A 10,227-nucleotide genomic window follows, 5' to 3' on the forward strand; every position below is an offset into this window, starting at 1 on the left:
ATTGAAAGAAAAAATGCGCAATCTTATATGAAAAGTCAGTATCCACTGCATTTTTTAAATACTTTTTTAATTTAACAAGTACAAATATTTTCAAAATAACAAAGAATATCATGTTGTTTAACAGACTTTTTAGGAAACACTCTCTTTCTCCTGACTTTAAAGGCATTAGAGGAGATTTAATTTCCTACGACTTTGAACGTAGCATACAACCTCTCCCTCACCCCCCTCTAACCTCCCCCCTCTTAACATTTACGAAGAAACGCCCCCCTCCAGGAACTTGTGTCGGACTCGTGAAGTTGCCTACAGCCACAGTATAATACAATAATACATTCTACCTGTCCAGAAGGAATTTAGCAACCAAGGCATCTGTCTTTAGGTCCATTTGTTGCTTGAGCTGACGCCATCGCCCAAATGACTCGGCAATAATCAGTTTTGTTTTTGCATTCCCGCGATCCAGTTGTCTTTTATTTTCTCTGACCTCAAAAAATGCCTTTCTTTTACGGCTGGGTCCCCCTGGATCTTTATCTGCCATTATGTAAAAAAAGATGAGCAAAACAAGCCGCCAGCTAACTACGAAGCTATACCAAAGGAACACATACACAAAACACGTAAGTCCAAGGCGTACGAAATTATGGAGTTATATTTGTGCCACAATCCTGAGCGCACAGTGTGAAATTTTGAGCACAGAAAACAATTTTGAGCAAAGAAAAACTTAATCTGAGCAAACAAAAATCTATTCTGCACTCAAAAAATATATTTTTATATTTGCAACTATCCACATACACACACAGTCTTAATGCTTTTCACTCGGTTTTTCACTCTGCTCTCCTGTGGATCTCTGCTCTACGTCCTTGCTACGTCTCTCTCGCTCTCGCTCAACATCTGCTCTCTGCACACGCTCAAATCTGCCTTCACGCTCGCTCAACTCTGCACGGCGTTACAAATGTGCCACAATTCCAGCCAATCACAGACTTCTGATTCTATCCAATCGGGTCCCTGTTTCGGCCGCCTCTCGGAAGCGCTGTTAAAAACGATCGCTAAATCAACTGGAGTTCTGCTATATACGCTGGACTACGACAGATTTTCGGTGAGTATTGTTTTATTATTGAATTACATTAAATAAAGCACTATTTTGTTTAGTGTGTTAAATACAGGTGTAATGTTTTGGTACGGTTTTGCAGAAAGTCAGTCCTGCTTCCGCAACAAAACGAGGGATTTAGCAGATGTGCTAGCTAAACAGCATGACAGATCCAAATAATGACAACCCAAATACTCCGCCACCATGTCAGGTTAGTTAAGATTTTTGGGTTTTTTTAATTTTTTATTAGCTGTGCTTTTGATTAAACTTTCTATTAACCAACCTTTCAGATTAAAGCTGATTTACTAGCAGGAGTCAAAGCTGTAGAGCTTAAGCTAACCTAATAGCTAATGAAAACTTTGTTGGACATTAGTGTTTGATTTCAAAGTGTTAAATACTTTGTGTTTTGACAGAACATATTAACTTTACATTTGGTATTGATTTAGGGTCAAAGTGCAGTTGAGTTAGCAGCCAGAAATCTAATAACTTTGTTGGTTAACACCATGGCCACAACTAGTTCACCAAGCCCTACAGAGACCAGACAGCCAGAGCCTAGAAATGTAACTGTACAGCAAGAGATGGCAAGGTTTGCATGTTTAGTCAATCATATGTTTTTATTCATAATATTGTGAATTTGATGTTCTCATTTGGTTTGTGGATGTGTTTAACAGAGACATTTAAATTCATATATAATCAGAACTGAGAGAGTCTAAAAAAAATCAAATTATCTAATATTTGACTATTTATATTATTTATAAATGCATACATATATGTCCTGTACAGAGCTTTTCCAGGATACTTCAGATCAAACTTTAGTTGAGGTAAAAAGAGGTGTTTAACTTCCATCAAGCAGCCTCCTAGAACAACCAGCAAGACCATCACTCTCAATTTTTATCTGCTTCCAAAAAACACACCCTACACACCTTTGCCAGTTGAGGAGCTTGAACTCCTTCAAGCTGGCATGGGAAGACAGACGGTGTCGCTGCCTGACAACAGTGACCATGCAGAGGTAGTCAGTTCATAGTTTTGACTTTCCGTGTTTAAGGCGGTCATTGGGCAACACTTTTAACCCAAATTACATGTTAACGTCTATATTGTAGTGTTTTATTTCTCTCTCTCTTTTCTTTGTTGTCAAATTTCAAAGGTCCTGGCTGAAACATTCCCAAAAATGGAAGATCTTTATGGGGGATGGCTCTTGCATAAAGCAACAGGTTTGTAAGGCCAGGATTGTGTATTTTTGTATCACATCCCACTCCTGTATTTGTAATTTGTTTTAGTTGTACATAAGGGCTATTGCTGCACAGGCATTTAGTTGTAAGCATTAGAGATGGCTCGTTGACGATAAATAGGTGTATTTTTAATTAGAATATGTTTGTGTTTCTTACAATAAATGTGGCAGTGGTCAACAGAAGCTCACTGTAATTCCACCAGAAGCAGAGAGTTATTCTGTAAAAACTCTGAGAGCTCAGTCGGGGGGGGGGGGGGGGGGGGGGGGGGGGGTAAAGCCACTATTTACATAGTGCCACTACAGGAGACATTAGACACCTCTCCTCTGCCTCCTGACTCGCAGCACTTTTCAAAGATGCCAAAGAAGACATGTTAGCAGTGTAATGAAGTGATGCCTCTGCAGATGCTTGCAATACACATTAAGATATGCAAAGGAAAATCACTTTCTGATGAGAGTGATGAAGAGGTGAGAAAAATAGTTTGTGTTTCATTGTGATGGAAATGACAAAACATAGTGTTTATTAAAGTGGCTGTTTTGTAAATCTGCAGTACTCTGAGCTATGCATACTTTCGCTGTCTACATTTTTCGCTTAACAGTGAACACTTTCAGGTTGAATATGTGGCTGATGCACAGTCTCTGATGTTGCTGGCTGATGAAGTTATAAACTGTGGATACACAAGCCAGATCAAGCTGGATAATAAACAAAACACCATTCGGTAAGAAAAAACAACTGTCATTTAAATATTTTTGATTTTTAAACCAGTTTTTGATTTTTGTGTTCTTTCTTTCATAGTACTATTGTCTTGCACTCTACCACAAGACTGATTCCAATGCTTCAGCAAGTGAGAAAGGGCATGGAACTGTATGGTCTGCTCAGTCAGATGGCTGCAAACCCTGAAGCTTGCCACACACTCTTTGTTCCTGGAAGATCATCAAAGTAAGCATTATTCATAACAGTTTAACTCACCGTGTTCTTGCAGACAATCGCCCTGTTCTGGATTTTGTTCTTTGTTATATATGTATATGAATTTTAACACGAATTGTATATTCACTTATTCTTTTTATCCAGATGCTGATTTCATAATGATGAACTGCCGACCACAGCTCAGTGAAAAGGGGACATCTCAGGAGACAACTGAAAGATTATAAACTTCATGCAAGATTTTTGCCAGGAGCTTGAAATATCAGGTACTATGCTATACAGGACTGCAGGCAAGTAACTAATAATCAGTACAGTTGAGGTATCCAGTAGGTCTGTTATGCTGTTATGCCACTTGTCCAATTTTTTTAAAATTTACTTATTTCGAACATGAAATTAACAGACAGCCGATGCAGCTTATACAAAATAAAACCGCAGCTAAAACAAGGCATTACATAAATTCACAAATCATACATGTTCGAAAGGGAGTGGGAAGAAGACAGAACTTATTTAATCCCACCCCGAACAAGGTTACTTTATTAACAATTTATTTCTATATAACCAAAATTGAATGGCAATAACATATAGCTATCTAACACACCAGAAGCAAGCGTCACAGCAAATCAGAACAAAGTGGTTCTGAGTGCTCACACTTATCATGATAGGGTTGTCTCTTCCAGGATGATAACCAGGCTATAAGATGATTACACGATTACTACATGATTATTTAAATTGAAATTCCTTAAGTTCAAATTGTTTGTAACATGTTTTATTTCTTATATTTTAAACCTCACAGTGCTGCAGTTGAGGAGCCCCACTCTCTTGGAGTTCAGCATGTGCTCCAGTGGTTGACCGGGAAAGCCCACATTCCCATCCTCCCTGATGAAAAGAGACATTTCAAAATAATATTCATGTTTGACCACGACTGCAGGGAGCCACTTGGAGATCACTCCATTTGTTACCAAACTGTGAGCGCATGCACTCGTACAGTAACTTTTCCAGTGCAGCATCTCAACACTTACACTGAATTCAGAAGACTTATGAGTGAAGCAGTTAGATATGGTGGTGGCTTCTACAGAGTTTAACAGAAACAGCCCTCTGGTAATCTGAAACAAAAAATGAGAAGCTATTTCTAAACATTAACTGATAGAATATGTTCATAGCTAATGAAAAAAGCAAAACAATTGTTCCTGTTAGCTCAGTGTTTGACTTTCTCTTCAGTCATACAGATTCCCTTTTATACAGGGTTCTCTTGCTTTTATTAGTTAGAAAAGCTTCAATAATTTTTGTCACTGTGCTGGAATATTTGTTGACTTTCAAGTTCCTGTCCAAATGTCTATTGGTTGGACACCTGTTGCAAGAACCTGATATATAAGTCACGACCATGTGACTCTGAATGTTCCAGAGGGTTGATAGTTCTCTGAAGTTCTTCCAGGGCTTCATCATCCAGTGGGCACTCAAATTCAGGAACCACAACTGTGCCATGAGAGTCTTCCTGCAGCACAGCACTCTCCCAGTCAATGCCTGGGTCCTGAAGGTCCTTCGAATTCAAAACATATCAGTCAGGAATGGATACTTGTTGAAATACAGTTTTGGTATTTGTGTGAGTTTTTTTAATAATAAACACAACATTACAAAAAGTGATGCTTTATTTTTATTCATCAGCATAGAAATTACTTCATTAGAAGTAGTAGAAACGAAAAAAAAAAATCAGGATCATCCCACAAATCATGACATATTTCCTGATTCAGGCCTTATAAACAGTACAGTACTCTTCATTTTATGAAAATATGTGGGCTTTGTAAACTAGTCTGTAATAGTCTAATCTATCAGAATGCGTAGCAGATACGTACTGCTCAGTCTTACAACTCAACTTCTTAAAATACATGTCCTACTTGTTTTTACATCATATTGCACCTTGAGTCTCTCCCCCTCATCCAGATCTTGTAGACGTCCCATGCACCACAGCTGTTCAGGGGTGAGACCTCCCTCTGTCCACAGAGAATGATTATTCCATCCTTCAATAAAGGTATCAAGATCTGCCCGGAGTCGGGGACAAAGACGTAGTGCACACCAAAGAGAAGAGTGGCATCAGATATATCAAGTAGACCATCCTCTTCCAGAGAGTGAAGAATGTCATGGTACTTTTTCCAGAGATGAAGCTCGATCTTCCTGTTCCTCGTGTGGCAAACATGAAATGTGCAATATCCAGGTTTTCTACTCCCTGATCTGCCCTAACCCTGTAACCAAAATAAATAAAGTTGTATCAGTAATAGTTAATGCAACTTATACAGATTTAATCAAACTTCATATAACTAGAGAATTTTAATCGGGTCAGAATACCTTGACGGTAAGCCATGAAGCTGGACCGATGTGATGAAGAATGAGAATGCAGTTTGTGCTCTGTTATTTGTTGCAGCATCCAAGTACAAGACCTGCAGTAAAACCACACGGATAATGTACAGATCTGTGTTTAGCTAACAGCATATTATAACATTGTTCTTTGTAGCATTTGGTACCTCATTTGTTGTGTTATTTTATTTTAAAAAAAAAACATCAATGTGGTATATCCTACAAACAAAAACACTCCATACAATGAGTTTATTAGACACATACAGCTGAAACCAATGCAGCAAAATTTTTCATTGAAGCAATTGCACGTTTAAATAATATTCAAAAAATGTAATAAAGCAAAAAAAAAAAATTGGATCTCAAATACACAACTTTATATTCATTTTACCTTCTGCAAAGTGAATGGGGCTGTAGTTCTACCAACAGTTACTATCTGAGATATACTACATCTTTAAATAACTTTTTTATTAATGTTTTTGTGCTAGAAATGGTAGAAATGGTGAAAGTGTGACAAGCTCTGCTTCACTCGTCTCAATGATCATATACAGGGCACTTACAAAAAGACAATGTTGCTCTTCAGATTACTTGTATGTAAAAATGTATCCAGATGAGATATTAAATGTTTGATTACGTTAAAATTATCATTAATTTCATACTGAAAGCAACTGGCTAAAACAAATACTCAAAACCAAGTTGAAAGGCTGGCATACTGATCTCTGTGTACTTGGCTGTATTTATTATTCCAAAGCCATCACCAATGATCTGTACCCTTTGGTTGAAGATTATGATAAAAGTACCTACAGTTTTAAACGGCTGTTCATAAAGCTAAGTCAGCCATGTCCAAGTTTCTGATATATACATAAGGATCAAATTACTCTGATTTATAGCTGCAAAACTTCACACATACAGTCATATAAATTTAAGAGTAAAAAATGACCTTCCTTGAGTAGCCATCCACTCCACCAAAGACTGCAATGTTGTACCTGTTCAAGATGGGGAGTACTATTTCAATAAGGCTGCTCATGTGTGAGTCGTGTCAGCTAATTGCAGGCTGTTCTAAATTGCAACAACCTTTTTTGAATGCAAATACTCTATTAAAAGATGTTTGGGGGACATGTTTAAATTAGGGGCTCCATAATGTATTCCCAAGTAACAAACAAGATAAACTTCACTGAAGTATTTTTAATGACATTCCTCTTTAAATGAAATAGTTAGTCTGAGCAAGCTTATTTACCTTATGAGTTTATGATTTGTGTCAATGTGGACAAGGGACAGAGGGCCTTGCACAGAGTAACTTCATCAAACAACACATCCAATTTTAGTGAGCTGTGAGAAGATCACAGTTGAATATTACACGTAAAAACAAAAGCATTATTCTTAGATAGTGTATCTGTTCCATCAGTTTGTATGTTTGTCAAGTTTGTGAATTAATTGTTGAGGTGAGAGCTACTGATTGAGCTAGCAGCCAACAAATCTAGTGTCCCTTAGCAAGCGAATAGAAATATACAAATCAATGAAACAGACACACAGACTTTCATGCAAGCTTACATGACAAAATATGTTTGCAAAACCAACTACTTACATGTCGATGTGGTGCACCGTTGTGTTGTCGTTCAGGATCCGACATGGTACAGCTTTGCTAATCTTGGCTAATTAAACGAGGGTCCAGTGGCTCTGAAATGTGGATTTAAACATTACACTTGTACTTTAACACACTAAACAAAATAGTGCTTTATTTAATGTAATTAAATAATAAAACAATACTCACCGAAAATCTGTCGTAGTCCAGCGTATATAGCAGAACTCCAGTTGATTTAGCGATCGTTTTTAACAGCGCTTCCGAGAGGCGGCCGAAACAGGGACCCGATTGGATAGAATCAGAAGTCTGTGATTGGCTGGAATTGTGGCACATTTGTAACGCCGTGCAGAGTTGAGCGAGCGTGAAGGCAGATTTGAGCGTGTGCAGAGAGCAGATGTTGAGCGAGAGCGAGAGAGACGTAGCAAGGACGTAGAGCAGAGATCCACAGGAGAGCAGAGTAAAAAACCGAGTGAAAAGCATTAAGACTGTGTGTGTATGTGGATAGTTGCAAATATAAAAATATATTTTTTGAGTGCAGAACAGATTTTTGTTTGCTCAGATTAAGTTTTTCATTGCTCAAAATTGTTTTCTGTGCTCAAAATTTCACACTGTGCGCTCAGGATTGTGGCACAAATATAACTCCATACAAAATAACTAGGCCTGAGCTGGAAGATTTTTGATTGACAGGAAAGGGAGCAAAGCAAACGCCTCGGTCCGAGCGCTTTGATTGGCTGATGTTTTTCAGGTCCTGCCATGTCCACAGTTATTTATTTATTTTTTTTATTCTTTTAGAAACCATACATACAAGTCCACTAAAGGTCAGTATATTCATTTTATGTGAATCCGACAAATTAAACAAAAACATCCTCCATAATGCCTTTAATGTAAAGTAGTTGAAACCTGCTGCAGCTACAACACTAACACGCTGCTGACACACTGAAGCTTCACTATTAATCATCTAATGATGTCTAAATAATAACATATCAGTCAGAATGACCACACCAGTGCTTTTACTTTAACACTTTAACCATTTTTGCTGCTAATACTGATATCCTTCTGCTTAAAAGCATTTTGAATGAAGTACTTTTACTTAAAATTAAGTATTTTACATTGCTGTACTGACACTTGTACTCAAGTAAAGAATCTTCCGCTTCTGTTCTGAACTGAAGACACATGTCCTGGGATGGTATCTTCATTAAAGCACATAATATGTAACATCTGAAAGGTAAAACATGCACAGTATTACATTGAAGATTCAATATTAACAACATTTATTATTAATTATTATTAAATACAATTAAAACTGTAACACATAACATGTTATCTGACAGGCTTTTAATGAAATGAGCTCTTCCTCCTCTGTGGTTTGCTATTGAAGACGGCGTAATGCAGCCATGAGTTCAGCAGCCATAACATCTTCCTCAGGCAGAGGCAGAAGGTTGGGAGGCCCAGAGGGAAACTCCGAAAGTCTTGCAGTGTTGTTGGATACGTCTCATGTTTGAGGTCCTGCACGAGTTTCAAGTAGAGCAAAGACACGAGTTCTAGCAGCACAAATATCCACACCAGACCACAGCTGATCTGCGCCCAGTGAGAAGTCCTGAACCTGCGAGTCTGCTGAGGCCAGCGTGACACCAACGTGGCCTCCAGTCCCAGCAGCCCCAGCAGGAGCAGAGAGGCCAGCTGGTGAGCGTCAAGCAGCTGCTGACAGAGCACGCTCACGGCCTCCCTCCACCAAACCGGCCTCCACTCCTTCGTATCGCATCCCGAGTCCTCCACCCAGCGGCCCAGCGTCGCTCCCAGTCGGAGAGCCCACTGCAGCAGCACCAGGCTGTCTGTGCGAGCCAGCTGCCCCAGTAAGACAGTGGAGGGTTTGGTGGAGATGTGAGGGGAGCGCAGCAGCAGCAGGGCCAGCAGGCTGAACACACAGCCCACCAGCAGGGGGAGGCCTGCTCCATGAGGGAACAGCAGCACAGTCAGCAGCTTCAGCAGCAAGAAGCGGCGCAGCCATTCTCTGGAGAGGACGCCTCCTGCAGCCGAACCGGGCCAGCGCTGGGAGCTGATGTTCCACAAAGACTTCAGAACTTGACGCGAGCTGCAGAGAATTCAACAAGCTCAGTGTCACACTTATTTACTCAGCCTAAATATTGTCTCTGCTGCACCACTGGCAGCTTATCTGGCTTCCACACAGTGGCGGCCCGTGACCAAAATTACCGAGGAAGCCAGTGTGAACAACAAATTAGATTCGGTGTTTTAACTGTTATTTTCATGTAAACAAATCAGCCTACTGTTACAGTACCTTTATTCTACCGACTTCTCATTCATTTCAGTGAAAAAAAAGAGGTTAAGTGCTCCAGGGGTTGTTCAGGGAGCCGGTAGACCGGTCAAATAGACATGGCCAGCAGAAAAGCCGGTTAAGCTTGGCACTTCCCGTTAGCCACTCGTTTCTGGCATAGTTAGCTTCACAAAAAGAGCAAGCTTTTCCATTAGCTCTACACTTAGTTAGATTGAGCTTTGGAGTTGGCCTACCGTCCCTTTTGACTTGTAGTTGAACTTCAAAAGGAAGTTTTGTGAAGTCATTTTTTACAAGAAACTCAAGGTCCCTGTCACCATCCATTCTCTGGCTAGCTTGATGGCTATACTTGCTGTGTGGGCTTGCTGGCACCTGGCGGGACAGCTGCATTAGTGTGGGTATTGTTCATCACAGTTTGTGATTGGTTGGAAGCCAGATTTGATCTGGCCTCCCTTATGTATTTTTTTAATGATGCATCGACCATTAAGCGATGAGCCTTGCTTCAATCTGACTGGCTAATACGGGCTGTTTTTTTCTCTAAGGGAGGCAAGGCGAAGCTGGCCTCTGAACAGACAGACAGCGCAGAGGGCATGAGAGACGTAGTGTAATGCAGAAAAAGAGCTTGACAAGAGGGGCACTGTTTTGCTCCTCACAAAGCAGAAATGCCTGATGTAGTGTTTTGACAACAAGGAATGACAAAAATATAAAACATAAAATACATAGTGGTGAAGGTTATTTATATTTTTTCTTTCTTGCATATTTTTTGGGGAAGCCAGGCTTC

General features: G+C 39.7%; 2 long non-coding RNA genes across 3 annotated transcripts; one reads left to right on the forward strand and one right to left on the reverse strand.

Moving 5' to 3' along the window:
* Positions 1–716: 716 nt before the first annotated feature.
* LOC127535911 (uncharacterized) lies at positions 717–4,866 on the forward strand. The gene is made up of 8 exons (XR_007944789.1): positions 717–1,087; positions 1,182–1,289; positions 2,011–2,087; positions 2,223–2,289; positions 2,903–3,022; positions 3,100–3,243; positions 3,376–3,494; positions 4,022–4,866. It is a non-coding gene; the product is annotated as an uncharacterized LOC127535911 (long non-coding RNA).
* LOC127535910 (uncharacterized) lies at positions 4,223–7,797 on the reverse strand. 2 transcript variants are annotated; one of them, XR_007944788.1, is made up of 5 exons: positions 7,346–7,797; positions 7,160–7,251; positions 5,569–5,660; positions 5,143–5,465; positions 4,223–4,765 (listed from the first exon to the last, which is right to left on the reverse strand). It is a non-coding gene; the product is annotated as an uncharacterized LOC127535910 (long non-coding RNA). The 2 variants fall into 2 exon arrangements; XR_007944787.1 differs by lacking the exon at positions 4,223–4,765 and having other exon boundaries at positions 4,867–5,465.
* Between the last annotated feature and the right edge of the window lie 2,430 nt (positions 7,798–10,227).

Source organism: Acanthochromis polyacanthus, chromosome 10 (assembly GCF_021347895.1).
Source record: "Acanthochromis polyacanthus isolate Apoly-LR-REF ecotype Palm Island chromosome 10, KAUST_Apoly_ChrSc, whole genome shotgun sequence".
Taxonomy (NCBI): Eukaryota; Metazoa; Chordata; class Actinopteri; family Pomacentridae; genus Acanthochromis; species Acanthochromis polyacanthus.